This window comes from Antechinus flavipes, chromosome X, assembly GCF_016432865.1.
Source record: "Antechinus flavipes isolate AdamAnt ecotype Samford, QLD, Australia chromosome X, AdamAnt_v2, whole genome shotgun sequence".
Classification (NCBI taxonomy): domain Eukaryota; kingdom Metazoa; phylum Chordata; class Mammalia; order Dasyuromorphia; family Dasyuridae; genus Antechinus; species Antechinus flavipes.
Genome location: NC_067404.1, coordinates 50931360 through 50955488, shown reverse-complemented (window position 1 = coordinate 50955488; position 24129 = coordinate 50931360). Strand labels below are relative to the sequence as shown.

The following is a 24129-nucleotide window of genomic DNA, read 5'->3' as shown; positions in this document are numbered from 1 at the left end:
CATGTAAAATCCAGATTAGTGTCTTCAATTTCTGATTCTCCAATGGCAGAAAAATAGAACAAGTGACTTTCACTTAAACAGGGACCAATACTGGATTGCATTAAGTAGAAAAACAAGAGATTGTCATGCCCAGTTTCAACGTTCACTCTGTGAAACACTTATTTGCTCCCCAGGGAGTTGGAGTTAGTTTTCAGATTTCTAATGATTTCAAAGCTTCACTTTATGGATACTAGTATTCTTGTGAATTTTGAAAAGAAGCTGGAATTATATAGCAACTTTTAAATTTAAATAGTTCAAAATTTGAATTTCTATTGGATTTATGTTGGGTTTTTCATTTATATTGGGTTGGATTAATTGAGGATAGTTACTATTCATGGAATAGTTGATATGTGCTTGGGGTTGCTGGTGCTCTACCTTTGCAGGTGTGACAATAAAAGCAGGAAAAAATCCTCTATGCTAGTTTCTGAACACAATCAACATAGACCCCTGCTTCTTACACTATGGTTCCAGACCCCATATGTGGCTGAATGTAGGGGGCACAAAATTATGATTTATTATCAGTAAGTGTTTGATTTGTATAGCTATTTTATATGCCTGGAGTCACTGAAAAATTTCGGGCGAAGAGAGGGCACAAGTCTACCAAAATTGGTAGATGAATGGAATGGATTTTTTTTCCATTGATGATTTGGAAATTTGATTCAACTGGATTCATATTACTAGATTGACAATAGTTTTATTTCATGTTTATGTCTCAAGTCCATGAGATTGTTTTATATTTGTGCTATGTTTATAGGTTTTGTGGGTATGAGTGTGGAAATTATATAGAAGTACTATTTATTTGAGACATTTATAACATTATAATTTGAATGTTGTGATTGATTTATAATTGGAGTCACTCTTCCCCAAGTTAATAGTCATAAGCTTCCAAATGTGTATACTCTGGTTTGTCAGACTTAATTTGGATTTGATAAACGGTACAACAAACTTTGGGAATGATCAGAAAATGCAGTTTGAAAACAATTAAATTCCTAAGGATTAGGGATATTTGGAAATAATCAAAACTGTAAAATATATTGTATTTGAGTGGATGGGGTGGCGCCTGCAATCCCTACTTCTGAGGAGGCTAAGGATGAGGGATTACCTGAGCTCTGGAGTTGTGAACTGCAATGGGCTATAAAGATGACTGTCTACAATAAATACTGCACCAATTCAATGAGCCCGCAGGTTTTCCTAAGGGGTGGTGAACTGGCCCAAGTCTGAATAAATGAGCAGTTCAAAGATCCCATGCTGATGAGTGGCCACTGCATCTGGGAGAAGATGTGGAGACCCAATCTCTTGAAAAAAAAAACTATGGAAAGGATAAATTTGGTGGGTATATCTTAGAAATACAAACTCAATTGCTATAGCAATTCTCATTGAGATAGTTAACCTTGTGTTGGTTGATGAATTGGGCCTAGTATACCCTTAGTCATTTGCTTCCATCTGTAAATGTGAGACATTCCAGAATGTGAATTTTTGAGGAGTTTCTGTAACTACCTTTTATTTATTTTGTATTTAATTCTGTATATATTTATTTATGTTCCTGATGTATCTCACAATATGCTATCTTTGTTAGGATTGTTTCACTTTTTCTCAGGGGCCTGACACAGGGCCTGGCATATGATGGCCATTTAATAAACATTTATCGATTGATAATTAAATTTCAGAAGGACTGGAGAAATTCATAGCTCCAAATAATGTTAGAGTTCATCCCTCCAGCATGAAAACGTGTCTTTTGTCAGCTTTGCCCTTTTCAGGGGCCTGAAGTGAAATCTCAGGATTGCCTTAATATGCAGTTCTCTTATTATTAGTGATTTCTTATTTCATTCTTCTTTTGAAAACTGTCCTCTCCATTGGTCATTTACTCAATTATTGTGTATTTAGATTCTGCCTTCCAAGAGCTCTTGCAACATGGATTATTGATGCCTTTTATCCTAGTTCCACTCTGAAGGACATATTGTGAAAACTCAGCTTTATCATTGCTGCCTTGGAGAATGTTGCAATTCTTTTAAAAAATATTTAATATCCTTTATCTTTTAGGGAAAGGCTCTTGTTCTCAGATATTGATGGTAATTCCCCATACACGGGATCCTATACTTTTATCTTTGATTATTTGATAAAAAGCTCTTTTCCCCCTACTTTAGTTTTTCTTACTGTAATGTTATTGATTTTGCTTGTGCAGAAGCTTACTTTTTTTTTTTTTTTAATTTCATTGGCATAGGAAATTTCAGTGAAGAAATTCCCTTTGCCAAGGAGGTTCAGCACAAACTCTTGCAATTTAGTCTTCTAATTGTCTGAATTATTAAGAGGCAAAACATCTTGCTCAGTATTTTCCTGCCGGTGTGTGCTCTCGGGCTCGTTGACTTGGAGCCAAAAGGGAGGTCTAAGGCAATCTGTTTAAGTTCCCTCCTTTTTTCAGAGGCAGAAACTGAGGTTTAGAGATCTAAGATCATACAACCAAGATATGTCAGAAATGGCATTTAAACTCGGGTTTTCCTAAGAGGCCAGCTCTATTTCTTGGATGTAGTCAAAATTGCCTTTTCGGTGAACTCCTCTAGCCCTGGCTTCCAGGAATTTCTCCTCTACTCATAATTTTGAAAAAGTATGTCCCTTCTATTGTCTCTATTCTTAAAAGAAAAATAGTGTAATATTTGGTGCGTGTATCTATTTGAAATTTATTTCTGTATACAATATTATCTGTTGGCTTAAATTGCTAGCCGTTTTTCAGCTGCTCTCGTTAAAACAGAGGGTCCCTCTCTCACTGGAAGCAATGGACTGCTGAGTTCACTCCCTTCTAGCTCAGCCCTGCGGATTCATTTCAGCTCGGCTCCGCCCCGCCCTCTTTTTCTTAGGCCCGACTCCATTTTTTCATCCTTCCCTTCCCTTCCCTTTCCTTTCCTTTCCTTTCCTTTCCTCGCCCCGCTCCTCTCCTCTGCCTCCTCCCCTACCAACGGAAACAGGAAAAGGTTTTGCGTGGATTAAGCTGAGCTTTACTGAGCATGCGCCAACGTGGCCCGGGAGGTGCTCAATGGGCATGCGCCAAGGCTGACGCCTGTCGCCGCCTGACGCTGCCTTTCACTTTCTCAGCTGATCCGTAGACGTTTTTTCTCAGAGCCGTCGTCTCCTCTCGAGAAGCGGCGCAGGCTGCACATGCGCGGTGGTTGTGGTTCTCTCTGGTTGCAAAGGTAAGTGAGCGGATGGGCAGAATAAGAAGGAGGGGCCCGAATTTAGAGGCAGGTGTGGGAGAATAATCTCCCACCCGTTTTAGAAGGGAGGGGTCGCCCTTCGTGTTTTTTCAGCCGCAGTCGGCTCGGTCTTTACGGCAGGCCTGGGGAATTGAGTCCTGGCGCTTTCCCCCGGTAGTTCTTCGTCTCGTCTGCCGAACAGGTAGTCTTTTCGGTGGGCCCACGCCGCGGATTCGGCGCGCGCTGTATTTGTTTGCTTGCCCGTTCGCCCTGTGTTCGTTCCCCGGGCCTGAACTGGGACCGAGATCGTGAGCGGGGGGGATGGGGGGGGCAAGCGGAGGGAGAGGGCGGTGGCGGTCGGGCAATACCCGTGTCAGGGTTTTCTTCTCCCTTATGTCGTGAGGGACTAAGACAGGCGTGGGGGCGGGTTGGTTCTTCCCCTAGTGTTATCGGAAGGAAAAGGAAGGCGGGAATTGTGGCGGCCTGACTATCCCCTCCAGGGCTGGGAAATACAATGGGAATTTCTAGAAAGTTCCGTGAGGTTGTGGTGCACCCACTCTTAAAAGTGGAGCGGGCTTGAGGGAAAGGGGGAGAAAGGAAAAAAGACTCGCTCTAAGAGGTCACTTCTAGAGGAAATGAGCCCATGATTCATCCTTCTGCTACCAAAGCCTTTCTCCCAAGCCAGCTTTGTGGAACAAAGATGAATTTGAATTTGATAGAAAGCTTTGGAAAATAGCACAAAAAACCCGAAGTGGGTAAATCCTTACACCCCTCTCGCGAGTCTCTCCTCCACCCTTCCCCCCAAGCAGTAATGTCTCCCATCATGTGTAAGGACTGTCCGTCGTGGTATTCAAAGATAGTTATTTCATAACTAGAAAAAGTCAAAATTACAATGTATTTGTTACGAATTTACTTGGAGCAGACTGGTTTTTGTTGCTCTACGGGATTTATGTTTAATATTTGCTGTGACTGGATCAAGGAAACACTGATAATGAACTGGGACATGGAAATAACTTCCTTGTATTCAGATGTACAACTGTTTGGGTGGTTTTTTTGTTGTTGTTGTTTTTGTTTTTTAAGGCTCATTAATAAAGCACCAAGTTTGTATGTGAAACTGGAAATTTGGGTTTTAGGAGGAAATCAGCAAATATTTCTTAAGTATCTACGTGCCAGGCATTACTGTCTATACTTAGGATACAAAACAAAATAATTTCTTCTCTCAAGGAGTTCCCATTCTATTTAGGGGATAGGGGATTTTGTATTCATTTAAATATGTACGAAGTTCAGGAAAGACCCCATGGAGGAAAGGTGATTGAGGTTTTTTTTTTTTTTTTTTTTTGAAGAAATTTAGGGTTCTGAAAGGAAGTGGAGAAGGGAATGTGTTGTTGGTAGAACAGTATGCAGTTCGGTATACAGAAAAATGAAGAAAAGATGCTTTGTTTTGTGTGAGGAACAACAAGTTTCAGTTTAATTGGACTAGAAAGTGCAAAGTCGAGTGATTTCGAACCGGGCTGAGAAGAGAAATTGGTAGATGATTCTTCAAAGTTTTAAATAACAAATACGAATTAGCATTTGATCCTGAAGGTAATAGGGAGCTAAGGGAGTTTATTTAGCAGGGATCTAACAAGGCCAAATATATCTATGCTTTGATTGTTTTGCCGAAGATGAATTGAGAAGGGGGGAGACTTGAGGCTGGAAGAACATTTAGAAAGTTTATTTCGTGATGCAGGTAGAAGCAATTACGGCCTGAAATTGGGCGTGGCCACATAAGTGAAGAGAAGGATTCTGTAGATAATATCATGGAGGTAGAATGGACAATGCTGAATAGGTGTATGGTTTGAGGCATCAGTGGTTTGTGTTATGAAAACTCAGTGTGATAAATTTTAATTAAAGAAGGGAAAGACCTAATTTAGAAGGTTCTTATTTCTTTCTTTCTTTCTTTCTATTTTTTATAAAGACATTTTAAAATAGCTTCTTTTCATTTGCAGAAAAAATGTCAAAGTTAGGGCACGGATTCGTCTTTATTTTACACAGAAGAAAACGGAGTTTTAGAAAAGTATATTTACTTGCCTAGGATCACATAGCTAATGAATGCTATGTTGGGGATGCACACCTAAAAGAGTCTATTTCCAAATCTTTGCTATAGTGGGCTTGCCTTTGTCCACGTTAAATCTAATGGGTTGGAAGTTAATGTGACTTAATTTGCTTTTAAATGCAATTCAGTCCAGGAATTAACTGGTACCATTTAATTAATGAAAGGTTATTGACTATGAGACTTGAGATAAATCATGTTTTTTCTTAAATCAAGCACTGCTGAAAAGCAGGGAGTGCAATAGTTTGATTCTCTGTATTTTTTTCCCTATAGAATGGAGCTAAAAATAATAGTATATGAAATGGTTTGGAATTTTTTTGTGAGAATGCTATCACTACTTTCTCACTAGTCCTTCATTCCTTAATCTTTGTAATCTGGTTTACATACAGCTTTACTCAAATTATGCTCACAGGTCATTTTTTTAGTTTTAGGAAATCCAGTATTATTTTCAGTCCTCATTTCTTTTATATTTGATAGGACTAGCTCTCTTCAGGAAGTTCAAGAGGCTTTTCCAAGTCCACCTAGTTGTTAATGCCTCCTCCTTTCTATTTTTTATTCTATTTTATTTCTATTATTTTATTTATTTATTATATTTTATTTCTGTTTTATCATTTATCAAATGATAAGTATTTCTCATTGAACATGTTTTGTTCTGGTAGAATGTAAGTTTGAAGGCATGGTCTGTCTCATTTTTGTTATTGTATCTCTGGCACATTGTTGATTAATAAATGCTTGTTTGATTTTTAGAAAGTATGAATTGTTTTCAGTGATCCCAAACTTCTCCTTGAGAGAAACAAATCTGTTTAACACCAGTATCCTTCTGGTGTGCTGTAAGGCTTTGAATCATGAAATACCACAATCTGAAGATTGAGAATTGCCCAAAATGTTACGGTGAGATTCAGAGGTACAGCCTTAATTAGCTGTGACTTGTTACATGTAGTATAGGGATAAGAGGAGAAAAACTGCAGAGGTCACAAAAATGATGAAGAAAGCTACAGGAAAACAAGAAAACCTCAAGGAAAGTCATTGACATAAATATCAAAGTTTCTCTAAGATAGATTTTACTTTCCTCTCCCATTTCAGGATTAGCAAGCAAATAAATTTACAGTAAATGAAAAGTTTCTTTTCAGTGTGGGGCAACAGAATCTTGAAACCCTTACTGGTTTCTTGTTAATGTCTACCCCTTTTTCTCCTTTCCTGTAAGTCCCCAAAACTTGGTCAATGTTTTTATCACCTGGTCTACATCTTTCCAAGTCTCCTTGGAACAAAATTACAAGTTAACAACTATTCTTCTGCCTTACAGTCTTTGAAACAAGTAGGGAACACTCCCCCTCTCTAAGATTGTCCTTTCCTCTAAGCATTTTTGAAAATTCTGATAGCTGAAGAGAAAGATTCCAAATAAAAAGTTACAAGACATCTTAAAAGCTTATGGTGGTTAGGAATCTTGTCTTCTTTAAAATGGGAACAACAACTCCTTGCCTCTTTGAATGATTCCTTTGGGTCCTCATTTTTGGGCATCAGTTTTGCTAAAAGCTTTTGGATTTCCCTCTTCTCTTTTTGGTCAAAAAGTAGATATGAGTTCCATCTTTATCCTCATATCTTTACAATTCACCACTGCTAGACCCCAGGTAAAATAAAAGGTGTGCATTGGGTCTCATTAGGCTCACACAATATTTGTTTGTTTGAAGAAACAGAAAGCTGCCTTTATGATGAAAATCAGCTGGGTAATTTTTTTTAAATTCAGTTTTTTCGTTTCATGTGCTAAACAAATATTAGAATATCAGTTTGGAGCAAATAAATACTTTAATAGTGTGATTTTTTTAAAAAATGAAACGGCTTGTGTCTAAAAGACCAGTCTGTATATATTAGACTAGAAATAGTCAAGAACCTATACTTAACCCTTTACTTGCCTGTATTAGGCCATTTGTCAAAATGACAGCTTTTACAAAGAACTTACAAAGAAATAATTATTTCATTATTAGATCTTACCATAAAATAATAGACTTAAAATAGTCATGGAATGGGCTTATAGTATGATCATTTTGGATTTATACCAAAATGCAGGATTGTTGCAGTATAAAGAAAGCTAACAGCATAATATTCTATATTACTAACAAACATAATAAAAACTATGATTATATTATTACATTCCAAATTTTGTTAGATAAAATACAACAGCTATTTCTGTTAAAAGACTCTAGAAAACATAAGAATAAATGGACTTTTCCTTATCATAGTGAGTAGTAAGCTATCTGAAGCTGAGTGATCATTATTTGTAATAGAGAAAGGTTAGATGCCTTTCCAGTAAGATGGGACAGAACAATGATGTCCATTATCACCAGTGTAATTTAACATAGTGTGGAAAATGCTGTCTTTCACAAAATGACAAAGAAATTGGGGGAATAAAGATTTAGGCTAGTTAAGGAAACAAGTACCACTTTTGTAGATCATACGATCATATCTAGAGAATCCTAAAAAAGAGTCAACTAAAAATTAAATGAAAGTATATTAGCAAAGTTGTAGGACAAATAATTAAGTCCACATAAATCATCAATCAGCATTTCTGAATGTTAAAACAAAATCTAGCAGTAAGATAAAGAAAATTTTAATTTGAAATATGCTACAGAATATAAAAATACTTGGGAGTCTAATAAGCCATAAATAAGGACTATATGAATGTAACTACCAAACTGTCTTTGCAGAAATAAAGACCTAAATAATTGAAGAAATGTTAATTATTGTTGTTAGTCCAAGTCAGTCTAATAAATGACAATACTACCTAAGTTAATTTATTCATTCAGTTGCATTCCAATCAAACTACCAAAGAATTATTTCATATAACTTTAAAGAAAATAAAATTAATCTGTCAGAAAAAAAGTTAATCTCAAGGGCAATAATAAAAATAGTGAGAAGGAAGGGAACCTAGCAGTACCAAATCTCTAAGCAATACACATGAAAATTATTCAGCAATTGTTAAACAAAGAGGGTATGTGGAGCAGATTAGACTCCAGCTTACTGGTAAGGACTCAACTATTTAACCAAAATTTCTGGGAAAGCTGGAAAGCAGTCTAATAGAAAAGAAATCTGCAGCAAATTTCTCTGATTCAAATTTATTTTTAAAAAAATTTCACAACAGTTCCTAATTCCAGTATCAAAGTTTACAAATAGTTCTCAAAGTAAAGAACCTAACATGTTAACAAAAGTGAAAAAATACTCTGAATCATTAATAATTAAGGAGATAGAAATTTAGGCAACTCATATTGCATCTCCTGCCCCAAAAGAAAATGACTGTTGTTTGAAGGGTTAAGGGAAGGCAGGTACACTCATGTACTTACTGGTAGAGGTAAAAATGAACGAGTCATTTTGGAAAGCAGTCTAAAACTATAGCCCATAAACAAACTGGTACATAAATGTAATGGAATGTTACTATACAATAAGAAATGATGCCCAGAGAAGCACAGAAAGTTTTATAGAATGAAGCAGACAGAACAACTACAACAACAAAAAAGCAATATGCTACATGATGACTACAAAAATGTAAATGGAAAAAAAACCAAAACAATCAAATGTGAGTCTTGCAAAATTATTGAGAACAAGCAGAGTTCCAAAGAAGAGATAAAAAACCACCTCCATCCCACCCTTTGCAAAAATGGGAAGTCCATGAACGTGGTACCTTGCATAGGTATTCAGTCTTTTTGATGGATTTGTTGGTTTTTTTCCCCTTTTTTCTTTAAAAATGTTATTTGCCATAGGAGATGGCTTTCTTGGGAGGTGAGTGGAGAGGAACACTGGGAAATTTTGATGGTGTAAAAAGGCAAATTATTAATTAAAATGCCTTTTTAAAGTGTTAAGAGAAAAAAGACGAAATTAAAACTCAAAAGTCACTGAACTAACTCTTATTTTTTACTCAGTAATACTACTACTGGGTTTATTCTCCAAAGAGAACAAAAAAGTGAAAAAGGATTCATGTATTCAAAAATATTTATTTGTAACACTTTTTGTAAGTGGCAAAGAACTGTAAATTAAGGTTTGCCCATCTTTGGGCAATGGCTGAATAAGTTATGATATATAAATGTTATAGAATACCATTCCAGAGAAACCTGGGAGGAGACCTGTATGAAATGATGCAGAATGAAGTGAGTAGTCAGAGCAACATTATAAAGCAGACATCTTTGAAAGACTTGGAAATTCTTTATTAGTGCATTGACTAGTAACTGATGATAGCAGCTTATTTTCCACCTTATGACATATAATGGACTCAAGATACAGAATAAAACAATGCTTTCCAATTCAGAGAATGTGGGAATTTATTTTGTCTGACTATATATATATATATTTTTTTAAGGTTTTTCTTTTTCTTTTCTCAATGGTGGGGATTGGGTATGGAGTGAAAAGATAAGGATACGGCCTGAAAAAAAGTCATTGAGGCAGTTTTTTTTTTTTTAATTCTGAAAGGGGACCATAAAAAGGCCAGTAAGACGCCTAGACAAGCAGGACAGCTTTGAAAGTTATATGATCAATTTATTATATACATAAAAGGAAAAGCAAGGCATTCTTTTTCTTCCTTTTTCTAATTCTGATATGTATCTATCTGTATATGTATCTGATATGTTTCTGTCCTATATAAGAGGCAGACGTGATCAGAGATGAGAAGCTTTAAAGAGGATCAAACTGGGAGTATCCACTGCAAGGCATAGACAATTGGAATATATTCAAAGCGGGGTAATCAGGTTGAAGGGACTGTGCTAGAGGATCATTTGAAGGAACTGGAGAAGTTTAACTTGGAGGAAAAAGACTTAGTGGGGATATGATAGCTGTCTTCTGGTGTTTTAAGATATGTCATGAAGAAGGGAAAAGATTTGTCTTGGTTCTAGAAGGCAGAGATAGAGGCAATAGGTGCTGATAGCACATTACCTTTTCCGACGTTCAAAGAAAGGGTGTTAGGATTATGTAAGTCACTGCTCTCCCCCAGTTGAACAAATCTTCAAAAGTTGATTGCCATTTGCTCAAAAAGACTCTGATATTTATTTTTATTTCATTTATTTATTTATTTTGCGGAGGCAATTGGAGTTGTGACTTGTCCAGGGTCACGCAGCCAGGAACTGTTAAGTGTCTGAAGTCAAATTTGAGCTCTGGTCCTCCTGACTTCAGGGCTGATGCTTAGCCACTGCACCACCTAGCTGCCCCTAAGACACTGATTTTTACACTGTTGCCCTTAATCCCATTTTGTAAGGCACAGATACTAAGACTAAATTCAGCAAGTTGCTGGTGGAACAGCCCTCATATTTTCTCTGCTTCACTCATTCAGCTTTGGTTGACTAGGTTGAAAGTTATATGATCAATTTATTATATACATAAAAAGGAAAAGCAAGGCATTCTTTTTCTTCCTTTTTCTAATTCTGATATGTATCTATCTGTATATGTATCTGATATGTTTCTGTCCTATATAAGAGGCAGACGTGATCAGAGATGAGAAGCTTTAAAGAGGATCAAACTGGGAGTGTCCACTGCAAGGCATAGACAATTGGAATATATTCAAAGCGGGGTAATCAGGTTGAAGGGACTGTGCTAGAGGATCATTTGAAGGAACTGGAGAAGTTTAACTTGGAGGAAAAAGACTTAGTGGGGATATGATAGCTGTCTTCTGGTGTTTTAAGATATGTCATGAAGAAGGGAAAAGATTTGTTTTAAGATATGTCATCAAACTGGCAAACTTCACTTTTCATGGTCAATAATCATTCATTAGATGGTATCGGCCTTTTCTTGGACAGATGTAGTTAGTAGCAAGAATTCTGGATACAGCAGTAACATGTGAACTCTAGAAATTCATTTCATCCAAAAAGCAAGGCAGCTCCCAATCTATTTGATTCATTTGTGCAATGTATTATTTCTGGAAGCCTCATGCTGCAATTTGTCAAGTAGCTTATACTTATAAAGGAATAATACACTTTTAAAGAAATGTCCAGTAGATGGATAGGTATGGAATTTGGGGATAATAATTTCTCTTTCTCAGAGATAAGATGGACTCATTTTGTGTTATTTCCCCCTCCCCATTTGCCTCTCAGGTTAATTAAATTTAACAGATTGATAAGGATTTAAAAATCTTATTTATGTCTAAACTGTGAATGAATAAATTCTGAATGAACTGGTCTATCTTCATATGAAACTGATCTTTCTCTTAGGTGCTTCCTAATGTGTTTCCTGGTATTGATAGAACTCACTCTGGGATTTAAAGACCAGCACATATTATACTCTGAAGCATTATTAATAGTATTATAATTCATTGAGCCAATGGGCTCATTCAGTTATTCAAATGACCTTAGTGACCTTAATGCTTGCTTTCAGGGAAAGAATTTTACTTTCTTGCTGAGTCCAGAGGGTAGAGCTGATTTGGCTGAGAGTTGGAAGGTGAGTACTTCATTATGTCTCATTCCTCTCTAAAGGATCGTGCCTTATTTTTCCCACCCCAGCTCTCTACTTCTGCTTAGGAATAATAGTCAAATAAACATTATTATTGCCTTTGATTCTGATTTGTGAATTGGTAAGGCCGAGGCTTCTTCTTCTGACCATCTTTCCCCCTCCCTGGCATATATCATTATCAGACACAATCATCCGGTTCCTCTATCATATGCTACTCTGCCATTCTATTATGTCTTCTGTTGATAAAAAAAATTGCTCTTCATATTGGATCTGTACATCCCCCCCCCCCCAAAAAAAAAGTTTGGATATATCTTATATTTAATTTTCTTTGTGTGTGTTCACCTCCAATCCCCCCTCCTCCCTCCCAAAAAGAGAGAGAGAGAGAGAGAGAGAGAGAGAGAGAGAGAGAGAGAGAGAGAGAAAAGGGGATGAATATAAGCTTGAGGGCAAGTTTAATTTTGGTCTCTGTAGACTCAGGATCTTGGACATTGTCCAGCACTTAGTTGGATACTTAAATGCCAATTGAATTGACTTATTTATTTTATCCTATGACTTTAACATTAAAAAGAAACTCCTTGTTTAAAGAGGGTAGGTTAAAATACCTATTGAGGATTTTTTTTTTTCCTGAGGCAATTGGGGTTAAATGATTTGCCCAGGGTCACACAGCCAGGAAATATTGTGTCTGAGATCTGATTTGAACTCAGGTCTTCCTGACTTCAAGGCTGGTACTCTCTCCACTGCACCAACTAGCTGCCCCTATTAAAGATTTTTTTTTAAAGCTTAAGTAGTTCAGTTAAATGTTCTGACATTTGACAGTTTTACATTTGTGATTTTTACATTTTATTTTATTGTAGCTTTTTATTTTAATATAGTTTTTATTTATTCTAATAACAGAGATCTTATTAGCTATTTATTATTCCCAGATGTTACACTAAAATGGCATTCTTAAAGAGGAAAGTACCTGTGATTTTAAGATATTTACATTGGGTCAGAGACAGTGCCACCCAGTTAGAAAAAGTGTAAAATTTTTGTTCCTTTTTAGCCTGAGGGAGAAATGGAGATTGGGTTTATAAAGAAATTTAGAGTTTTTCTGTAAATACTGTAAAGAAGATAGTTTTTTTTTTTTTTTTAACAAAGGTTAGTAGTATATCTTCTTAAGTTAGCACATTTTTAGTTTTTATTATGTAGCTCTGAAAGAGTTTATGAATATTATATCAAACCCTCAAACCCTGTGATTCAGTGTAAATTTTTACAATCACAGCATTATAGTATTAGCTTATTGTGCAAAGCACTGTTTTTAGCTTATACTTTCTGTAAATAATAGCTGCATTGGGAACTTTGGTCTTAGAGGTTTCATATCCAAGGAGGTGGCAGTGGTAAGTGTTCAGACATGAACCACTGGAAAATGTATTCCTGATTTGTCCATTGTATTTTAACGTTCTTTTTAACAAACAGCCCTAAGCACAAATATTATTTTAAAGTATTGCAATATTGGATCTGTAGGTATTCATGTTGATATCTTATTAATTTTTGCCTTTTGAGGTATAATTTAAACAAAGAATCACAGAATCTTAGAGTAAAAATGGGACTGTAGATGCTCTTCCCTTCCCTTCCCTTCTTTCTTTGTCTCATTCCCTCTCCACAGTCCTAGCTGTGCACTTGCCTTTGTTCAAGGCACAGTTCAGGTCCTACTTCCGTGAAGTCTCAATTTTTCTGTCAACCTCTCCACCTCCCACAGTGATACCCTAAGAAATTTCTCTCTCCGGTTTCTTTGTATTTTCCCTGGACTTTATATCCTTGTATCAACAATAGTGCTGTGTATATAACCAGCATTTAATAAATCTTTGGTAAGTAATAAACATTAAAAAATAGTTAAATGGAAGAATATAATTCGAGCTCTTTATTTTATAAGGAAACTGAGACTCATAAAGGTTAAATGATCTATTCAGGGTCACAACTAATTGGTAACTAGAACTAGGGTTTTGGGTCAGGATGGGGCTCTAAGATTCTGTGTTCTGTCTTTCCTTCCCTATTGTTCCTACCCTTTTATTCTCTACAAAGAGCAAGCCAGCCACTGCCATTTCCCTGCCCCCACTCTCATTATTATTAAAAGAAAAGGCTCTCTCCACACCAGCCACAACCCCCGTCTATACCACCAGACCTTTATAGATTCATGTCACACACGATTGCTTGGCTTAAGTCGGGATTCTTAACCTTTTTGTGTCATGAACCCTCTCTCAGAATGTTTTTAGATGTATAAAATAAAATTCATAGAATTGCAAAGGAAGCCAATTATTTTCCAAAGCAGTTGTAAATATATAAAAAACCCCACAGATTCATGAACCTCAACTTGAGAAATCCTGACAAAGGATTGGTTTATTAATGCTTTTCTAATCTACAGACTTTTCAGTTGATGTTAACAGGTCAGAGTTTATAATTTCAGTCATTTTTAAAAATGTCATTGTTTAAACTCTGGGGAAGAATGCTACTTAAATTATATTTGAAATATAATCAATTATATTTAATATATAGCAGAAGTATTTTAGTGAGGTGTAGCATGAATTGAGTAATAGAGATATTAAGAGAGCTGGGCTAGAATCTTGACTATGAATTTAACTGTGACTGAAAAAGTTGCATGCCCTTTTTATCCCCAGTCTCTTTATCTAAGAAATTATTAAAACTTCTATTACTTACCCAAAGTAGTAGTAGTACTACTTTCAAAATATGAATAATGACTATTATTACTAGCCTGTGAAGTTTAGGTAAATGCCAAGTAGATTTTAAAAGAAACTATTTTTTACTAGCTCCTTTTGGAGCTTGATTACTTTAGTGGAGTGAATAGTCACAGTATTAAAACATTTAAGGTTATTCCAAAATTTATTGAAATAAATTAATAAGTATCTTTAAAGCATACTAAATAGAATCAGTTACATGACTTGGTGGATACAGCACTGAGCTTGAAGTCCAGAAGACCTAAGTTCAAATTCAGCCAAAGACACTAGATGTCTGACCCTGAGCAAGTGACTTAACCTCTCTTTGCCTTAATGCACTGGAAAGGGAAATGGCAAACCAACCACTCCAGTTATCTTTGCCCAGAAAATGTCAAGTGTCATGAAGAGTTGGCCACCACCAAAACACTGAATAACAATAACAAAAGAGTACCAAAGCATGATATTGCTTAGGTCTTCTAAGATATTAGTAGCTAATCGGAAGAAACATCACAATCGGTGCCCAATTCTTTTATAGTAAGATATAGTAGGTGTCCCAAGACAAATAGGATCAAATTTGGTCAAATTCTGAATGGAAAAGAAACCCTGATGTCCAGTTCAAAATGGGAATTAATGGTACTGGACTCTGGGCTATGTGGAAGGGGGGAAAGTGGTTTATGTTCTCAAATAGTATTTATTAGACAGTACCTAGTTGGAGAGACAAACTTAACATAGATAAGATAATTAACAAGCAACTACAGCAGCATATAATTAGCTATTAAATGGTCTGATGAGGAATATAAATGAAATCAGAATTAGCACTTAAAAGATTTCAATGAGTGAAAATGAGGGAAATATTCCAGATTGGAGTGGAAGAAGCAAGAACTGGGACTACCTACCTTGGAGAGCATATATACATGCAAAGGATTAACATGATTAAAATGATACTTGGAAATTCTGTTGTGCTTTATTGTTTATGAAGGATTGAAGGTGGGAGAGAATAGGAGACAGGGAAACTTGCTAATAGAAATAGCCGAGGCATGGGGTATTGGCTTAGATGGGGACAAATTCAAAACCATATGGCAACTCTGAGAGATTTCAAGGAGAGAATCATCAGGCTTTAGTAGTACTAGATAGTGATAAAGGAGAGGGAGTCAAAAACGAAAGGTTCTTGCATGATAGTAATGACAAAATTTTTGTTTAATTTAGTACTTTGTTTTTTTTAGTCATAGGGTTTTTTCACTTGGAGAAAATATCTCTAACCTTAACACTTGTAGATTTTAATTAAAGGGACAGAGTCCTATCATAATGATGATAGTATAGTAGTTTAGAAAGCAAATAGATTTGATCTTGTGACTGGGGTCCTATGAAGGAGCAGCAGGCTCAAGAGAGATAGTAACCCCCCAAAAATCCCTTAAAGTAAAATTCCCAAGTTCTGTTAGTATTAACAGATTGTTCCAAAGAGGAATTTGCCTTTGGGGAGGGCAGATGGAATATCAGAAAAATCTTCATGAAAGGGAGGGTACTAAATATGTACCCCAAATCACAGGAGGAATTCTACAACAAGAGATGTATGTATGTGACTCAGGAGATTGAAGAATTTATAATAAACAAAGGTACAGTGACATATTCATTTTGGTACCAATCCTTACAAGTGGAGCAGTGGGAGATGATGCTGGAAAGAGAAGTTGAAGCAGATTTGTGGAGAGTCTTGAATGCTGGCCCCTTAAATTGGGACTTTCTTTGGTGGGCACTGAAGAGAGATTGAAAGCTTTTTAGGAGCTCTGGAGGGAATAACAATAAAACTAACTGGCATGTATATAGTGCTTTAAAGTTTGTAAAGCAAGCTGGCAGCATTTTATATTATGGCTTGGAAAGAGAAGAGATTTTGAAAGGAGAACAACCAGTTAGGTTATTATGAATGTCTAGATGAGAGGTTATGATGCCCTAAATTAGGGAGATGGAAGATGAGAGCTATTGTGGAGAGGACCAGACTCTGGTGCTTGTCAACTGATTGGATGGGGGGGAGGGGGCGCGGAGATAAAGAAGGGAGCAAAATGGATGAGTCAAAAGATGACTCATGAATAGAAATGGGGATGTCAAGAGGAGTTGGTGTGTGGGCCAAGATGATGAATTGGGATTTAGTCTCTTGATTTTCTATTATCATTATAATTCAGTTCAGCATTTATTAGACACCTTCTGGGTGCTGGGACTACAAAAACAAAACAGGCTCTGATGGAATTTTGAGGAGTAGCCAGCCTCTGAGGTTTCTGGGAGGCAGTGCTGTGATGTTGAAAGCCCCTTGGCTGGGGGGGGGGGTGAAGGAGAAAAAAGCCCAGAGGCTTCCGGGTAGCTTTAGCGCTTCCCCCCCCCCCCCTCCTCCCTTTAAAATATTTAGGTCAGTATGGTGTTAGGTTCTGAGTTACTTGCCTTAACTTCTTCGATTGTGGTTTTATTTTCATTGCCATTTAATTTTCTTTGTACAGTGCCACGTGCAAATGGGCACTTAATAAATGCTAGGCTTACGTAAGCTCTCAATTTGCATAGATAACATTCATTAAACATTTACAACTCCTTAAATGAGCCAGTCCACATTGCTCAGATTTCACCCAGAGGCCTCCAGGCGCAAACATAATCAAACAAGGTAATCAGCAAGTAGGAGATTTATGAGCTCCATGGAAACTGTTTAAAGGTTTTACACTCATTTTTGTGGATTTAGAATTGTGGCTATTGCACACATTACTTTGGCCCTTTAAGTAATATGGGCATTTCAAAGGTGTGTTTGTCAAAGATGTTAAGGATATTTTTTCTGGTCAGCCATTTTAATCTGTACTGCCTGTAATCCCCAGAGTCCCCTGTTTTGTTTTCCAATGGCTGATGCAGACAGAAAGCTGTTGCTGTTTTTGGTTTTGGCTCTGACATTCAGTCCACAAACTCTGAATCTTGGAGCTCCTGACTTCCTGGAGTAAATTATTTTTAAAATGTTGAACCCTGGAAAACTAGATTGGGGGGGGGGGAAGCTACCCAATTCAGTCTTATTTAAGGTGGTACACACTTGAATACTAATAAGGTTAATCCTTAAAACTTTTCAGAGTACTGCTTTGTTCTTCAAATAGTATTTTTGTTCCAAGTCAAATTTGATAGTTCTCAGAGTGTCTAACTGTAGCACAAAAGGAGACTAAAAAGAGCTTTGGGATTTGAGATTGTTAGAAATTTGGTCTCTCCTAACAACCTCAGCTTTTAGTAGCTGCTCTGGGCTAAAATAATTTGTCTTTAGTGCAGTTACCAAATGGATATTGAGGAGTTATTTTCTTCCATTATAACTTGGCCAGAGACACTAGTAATCAATCCCTTTTTCCTATTTTTCTTCTTTCAAACTCTTCTCTCCCCGCCTCCCCCAGGTAAAAATAACCCATTTAGATAATAGCCCAAGCTTTCTAGGTATAATGTCAGGGGTATTAACTACTTGATGGGTTTTTTGTGCTACCTATGACTTACTACTTTTGCAACTTTTTATTTCGAATGACTCATTTCAGACACTGTCCCCCAGGCTCAGAATGAACTTCCTCCCTCAAAATCCCTCTCCCAGTCAACAAGCATTTTAGTGGTATAATATCCTCCATTCAAGGTGCTGTGCCTAGGGTGCCAAGACAAAATGAAGAATAGCCTCTATCTTCAAAGAGTTTTCATATTTTTCTAGAACATTTGGACTGGATGTTCTCTTTGAACCTTGTTTGTACACTATTATCATATTTCTCTGTGTTTCTCTTCTCTCCCTGTCCCTCTTCCCACCTCCTCCCCAAGTAGATTATAAAGTTGAGAGAAGTAGTTGACTACTTTTTTCATCTTTGTACCCCAGACAGTCCCATGTTTGAATTGTATTCCTAAGTGATATCTGGAACTAATTACTTATTCAAGGAATTCAAGGGTAGGATTGAAACTACCTCCCCCATCCTTTTTGGCCCTGGTGCCTAGCATAGAGAGAACACTTGTTGATGGCCACTTTTGCTTTTGTTCCATTTAAATTCAGCATTTCGAAACCTAAGCCCTCTTTTTTTCCTTGTTGTTCAGTCCTGTTTTACTCTTTGTGACTCCATTGGAGTTTTTTTTTTTAAATAGTATTTTATTTTTCCAAATAGATGCAAAGATAGTTTTCAGTATTCACCTTTGTAAAACCTTGTGTTCCAGACTTTTCTTCCTTTCTCTCCCTCCTCCCTTAGACAGCAAGCAGTCCACTATAAGTTAAACATATGTTTAGAAAAATTGCATATTTCCATATTAATAGGACTGTGCAAGAAAAATCAGATCAAACATAGGAAAGAAAAAACAAGCAAGCAAACAACAACCAAATAAAGGTGAAAATACTTGCTTTGATCCACATTCAATCTCCATAGTTCTCTCTCTAGATGTGGATGGCACTTTCCTTTTGGAGTTGGCAAAGATACTGGATCACTTGGCCATTTCCTTTTCCATCTCACTTGACAGATGAGGAAACTGAGGCAGATAGGTAAAAGCGACTTGTCCAGGGTCATACAGCAAGTAAGTGTCTGAGGTCAGGAGGGTAAGTCTTTCTAACTTCAGATCTAGCATTCTATCTATTATGCCATCTACCTGGCCTGTGATGGCATCAAACACTCAGAACTGTGAACAAGGTCATTATGATAGTGCTGGATCACCTAGGCAGTTTGAATAAAAAGAAGTCAGCTTGGAATTGAGGAAAAGAGATTTTGAACCTCTGGATTAGAAGGCTGGAGCAAAAGGGACACTGAACTGAAATGGAGAAGGAAAATATCGAGAAGTCATGGTCTCTACAGACCTCAGAGGAGAACTCAGACAAAAAAAAGTCTCAAGGAAAGGTCAGCTTCCTCCCTCCATTTCTCCTCTGCAGCTTATCTGTCCACAGACACTAATTTTATCCTGTGTTTTCTTGTCCAGATGTTTCCAGGAAACTGAATTTTGTCTTATTCCTAAAGAGATCAGGAGATATAAATGTGAATTTACTTTTAATACCTCTATCTAGGTGTTAGGAATTTTCCAAACTGGGGGCATTGTGACTGAACATTGAATTTTATTTTAATCTAAAATAAACTCCCTAAAGCCAAAGAGAGAGAGAGAGAACCAGTTGGACCTTAGAGGCTTAAAAGACACTAGTCATTCTAACAGGGTATTACATGAAAATTCCCTGCTATACACTTGACACCAAACTTTCACCAGCCATTCCCTTTGCCTTTGGACATCTTCACAGATTTTAGCTTCTCACCCCACCCCAATCTATTTTCTCTTATAAATAGCCTTAAATGAGGCCTTTTTATAACCAGTCCAAGAGCCCTCAAGATCCTCTTAACTGCCATCTTAGCAGTCATTTCTATTACCCTTCCCTAATATTCTGGGCTGAAGGGTCCTTCGTTTGCTACTTAGGTAAGCACTCCACCCTCCTCAACAGATCTTCCCAAATCACTCACAACTTTCACCCATACTTCTTCCTTGGTCTGTTTCATTGCCCAGCTCCTCAATAATCTACCTCTATTCTTTTTTTGGTTGAGGCATTTGGGGTTAAGTGACTTGCCCAGGATCACACAGCCAGGAAGTGTTAAGTGTCTGAGGTCAAATTTGAACTCGGGTCCTCCTGAGTACCTTTATTCTTAAATATTTTCATATCCCTACTTCTCTTGGGTGGTTTATCAATTTCATTATCTTTCTCCAGCAGCTCTCTTTCTCGGTGATACCGTGTATGGGACAAACCTAATAATACTCAGTAGTGAAGAAACAGCTTTCAAAACTATAAATGAATTCCCATCTTTTATTGTTTAACAAAGAGAAGGTATGGTTCTCCCTTGGAAATTTCAAGTGAAGATGAGCATTTATTAAAATAATACAAGGGCCAGACTTAGTGACACACACCTATAATTCCTGCTGCCAAGGAGGCAGAGTCAGGCATGACTCCTGTGCCCAGAAGTATTGAGATCTGGCCCAGGAATAGCTACTTGACTTTCAGCCTGGGAGAGATAGGGAGACCCAGTCTCAAAAAACTGAAACAAAATAATATAGGGAAGGGATGACTCCCAAGGAGGGAGGAGAACACAAGAGAAAATTTAGGCAATGCAAACCCACCCACTCCCCCAAAAAAAATCAATAGAAATTTATTTAAAAATCAATAATAATCGACTTTATTGTTCAACATTAAAATTGTGACAAACAAATCAGAATACTAGTTTGGAATGTGAAAGTACCTTACGTCTTTAGATTTTCTTTTTCCTTGAATTAGTAAATTAGATCACTAATATCTCCGACAAGATGATTTTTCTTATGTTTTTTTATATACCCAAGAAAATCACTTCATTGTGATATTAAAAGTTGTTGATGGTTGCCTAGTGGCCTTTGCAGTATATTGATTGTCTCAACATAGTGTCAGCACAACCTATCAATTTTGTTTTGTTTTTTTAAAGAAGGCCGACTTGTTCTAGCAGGCATAATCATTGTTCTGTGACATCACCATTCTAGTTTCAGCCAGCATTTTTGTAGGTTAGAGACAGTATTCTTACAAGAAACTGTCCACTTGCCACCTCTTTCCCCCATTTATATAGTTTACTGCCTGTAGCTAATACGCTTAGCATACCTTCTCCCTATATATCCGCAACCCTTTTATGACTTGGTAGACAGCCTTGGAGGGCAAGGATCTGTGTTTTTTTTTACCCAGTGTGGGAACTCCCTCTACCTACCTGTGACCAATTGTCTATATATAACTTAGTAGGCAGGTTTTGAATTGCCTCATATTGAGAAAGGTTAAGTAAGTTGCCTCATAGTCATACTGCTAGTAAATATCAAAGGGAAAATTTGAGCCCAGTTTGCCTTAACTCAATCACCTGCACCCACATCCACTATACCACACTGCCCCATCCTGGAGAATTTCTATGGCCAAAATAGTCTTCTTGTAGCCAACCTGACAATGAGCACTTCCAGTGATGGACAGTCTTCCCATGTGAGAGCCCTTTTTAGTTTGGTAGGATCTGCTAGATCTTGTGTCCCACCGATGAAGCCTTTGAGAGTCCAGAGTTAATATTAATGACAACAACAATAATGATAATAGATAACATTTTTGTATCGTTCACATGTGCCAGGCATTGTGCTAAGGGCTTTACAGTTATCTCATTTGAGCCTCATAACCACTGGGAGGAGAGTACTATTATTAGCCCCATTTTATAAGTGACTTCACAAGCACAAAACTTGTGCACCTTTGGTTATCAATTTTGAACGCAGACCTTCCTGACCTTAGGCCCAGCTTTTTATTTACTGTTCCACCTAGCTGGTTATTCACCATAATGTGTACCATAATGAAGCTTTGGAGTAGACATAGCAGGATTGGAGTAGTAACTCATGTTCATATAATATTTTAAGGATACAAAAGAATCCCCTCATAAATAGCTTTATGAGCTAAGTAGTGCAAGTATTCCACCAATTTTACAAATGAGGATATAGGTTAACAGTGGGAAATTACTTGATTGGGCTTATATAGCTAATATGTATCAGAACTGGAATTATGGAAGAAAATAATTTTTGTTTCGGAACTGGGTTGGGATCCCCTCTCCCCCTTACCATTTAAACACTCTAAATCAAAAGACAGATATGATTTTTTCCTAAACCAGCCTCCAGAGGGCAATATGGTCCTGGATGTCTTAAGTGATCAGACTCCTGCCCTGACTTAAATAGTTGGAAGGGATTGGGTAGAATTGCTTTGGAGAATTGTACAATGCCTTTAAATGAACCCTATGCTTCTCTCTGGGGGGAAAAAAGATCCCAAATTTTGTACCACAATATTGTTTTGATTTTTGAAGTATTAGTGTTATAGTTGACTTGGACGGTGGAGAAGATGAGTGATAATTTCAAGTTATTTCCAGTGATTAAGGTAGAATAATACTGGAAGATATTATCAAGGAGTATGTGATCAGAAAAGGAGATGGACATATTGTGTAGCAAAAGAGATAACTGGCAGCTCATGTTTCTCCATCATTAACCCCATCCTGGAAGACTACTTAGCACCTTGGGTGATGAACTGCCTGTAGAGGATTTTTATGAGAACATTTTTAACAGTTGCATAAGCTCAGAAAGTGTGGATGGGTTGATATTGACATTGTTGAAGAGGGCATGCTTAAATCATTGTGACAAGTATTATTAAACAAAAACATTGATTAGAAAGTGGCATCATGGCTTCACCCAAAACCGGCCTGGCCATGCCAGACTAATTTCATTTCCTTTTTTTTTTTTTAATAGACTAATAAAGTAGGTGAATGTTGTAGATACAGTTGGCCCAGATTTTAGGCCAACGTTTGACAACATCTCTCATTCTAATGTTATCGGTAGATGGAGAAATGTGTTGTAATCTTCATCTTTGGAGGGATAAACCCTCCCCTCCCCCCCAATGAAATTAAATATCCATCAAAGTGTTTAAATGGCCCCAGCCAATAGGGGGCAGTGGTGTATGTCTGAAAACCTGAGATGATGAAGATAGTTGAGATTTACAAACACTGAGGTTTGCCATTTTGTTTTATGCATATTATTTTCCTGTAAAATTAGTACTGCATGAATTATTGTCTTTATTTTGCACATAAAGAAACAGGCTCAGAGAAGAAAAATGACCTGGGTAGAGTTCAAACTTTTGATTCACCCCTACTGATTCTAAGTTGGATGCTCTAGTTAGATTTGTTATTATAAACAAAATTAGTTAGAGATTTTTTGTTTGGTTCTGAGAAACGTTCAAAGTCATTCTTTTAACTTTCTGATCACCATCTTGAAATGAGAACTTAATATGGATGCTTTGATTATGTAGCGGTCCATTTATTCTTGTATGAACTTGATAAATATCTGTATTCAACATCATGTTTTCCCCAGTTGATGACTATGTACTTAACAATTGGGATACATGGCCTTTAGCATTATAAATAATTTAAAATTAGTAGTAGGTTTGACCATCTGTTTCCTCAAAGGAAAAATAAAAATACCATTTTCTGCCTTGTAGTACCTATGCTAAGATTACTTTGATCTCATTAATTTGTTCACTTGGTATGACAGGCACCAACCTAGTTCAGTCCTTTATCACCTCTTTCCTTGTCTAGTCTAATAGCTTCCTAATTGGTCTCCCTTCTTCTGGTCTCTTCCCTTTTCAATCCATCCTTCACATAGCCACCAGAATCATTTCCCTAGTATCCATCCAGTTCTGTTCAGAAGACTTTAATGGCTTCTTATTTCCTTGGATAAAACCAGAAGTCCTTAGCCTTCCACAGTCTGATGCCACTTCTTCAGTGAAGGCTAGAGAGTGGGGTTCTGATAAGCTAAATGTGTTTTGTCCAGGATTACACAGTATACATCAGAGACAAGACTTTATTTTTATATTTATTTATATTTATATATTTTATATATTATTTTTATATTTACTTTTTGAAGTCAGGTCTCTCTGACTTTGAGAGCAGTCCTTTATCCACTTTGGTAAGCTGTTTCTCAATTTGCTTGTGTGTGTGTGTGTGTGTGTGTGTGTGTGTGTGTGTGTGTGTATTGTATGTGTATAGGTGTGTGTACAGATATATATGTACGTACACACATATGCATATATAATTTGGCCTCCCCCCTAGAAGAATGTAAACTCCTTGAAGACAGGGATTATTTTGGATTTTGTGTTTTGGCACCTAGCCAG

At 36.9% G+C, this 24129-nt stretch overlaps 1 protein-coding gene across 2 annotated transcripts in view; it reads left to right on the top strand.

The window, feature by feature from the left end:
• Positions 1 to 3127: 3127 nt before the first annotated feature.
• The window catches only part of XIAP (X-linked inhibitor of apoptosis), a 37469-nt gene continuing 16467 nt past the window's right edge, over positions 3128 to 24129 (top strand). For both annotated transcript variants that reach the window (XM_051969255.1, XM_051969256.1), the window contains exons 1-2: positions 3128 to 3224; positions 11662 to 11724. The gene's annotated coding sequence lies outside the window, so the exon portion shown is untranslated. The remainder of the gene's footprint in view (positions 3225 to 11661; positions 11725 to 24129) is intronic.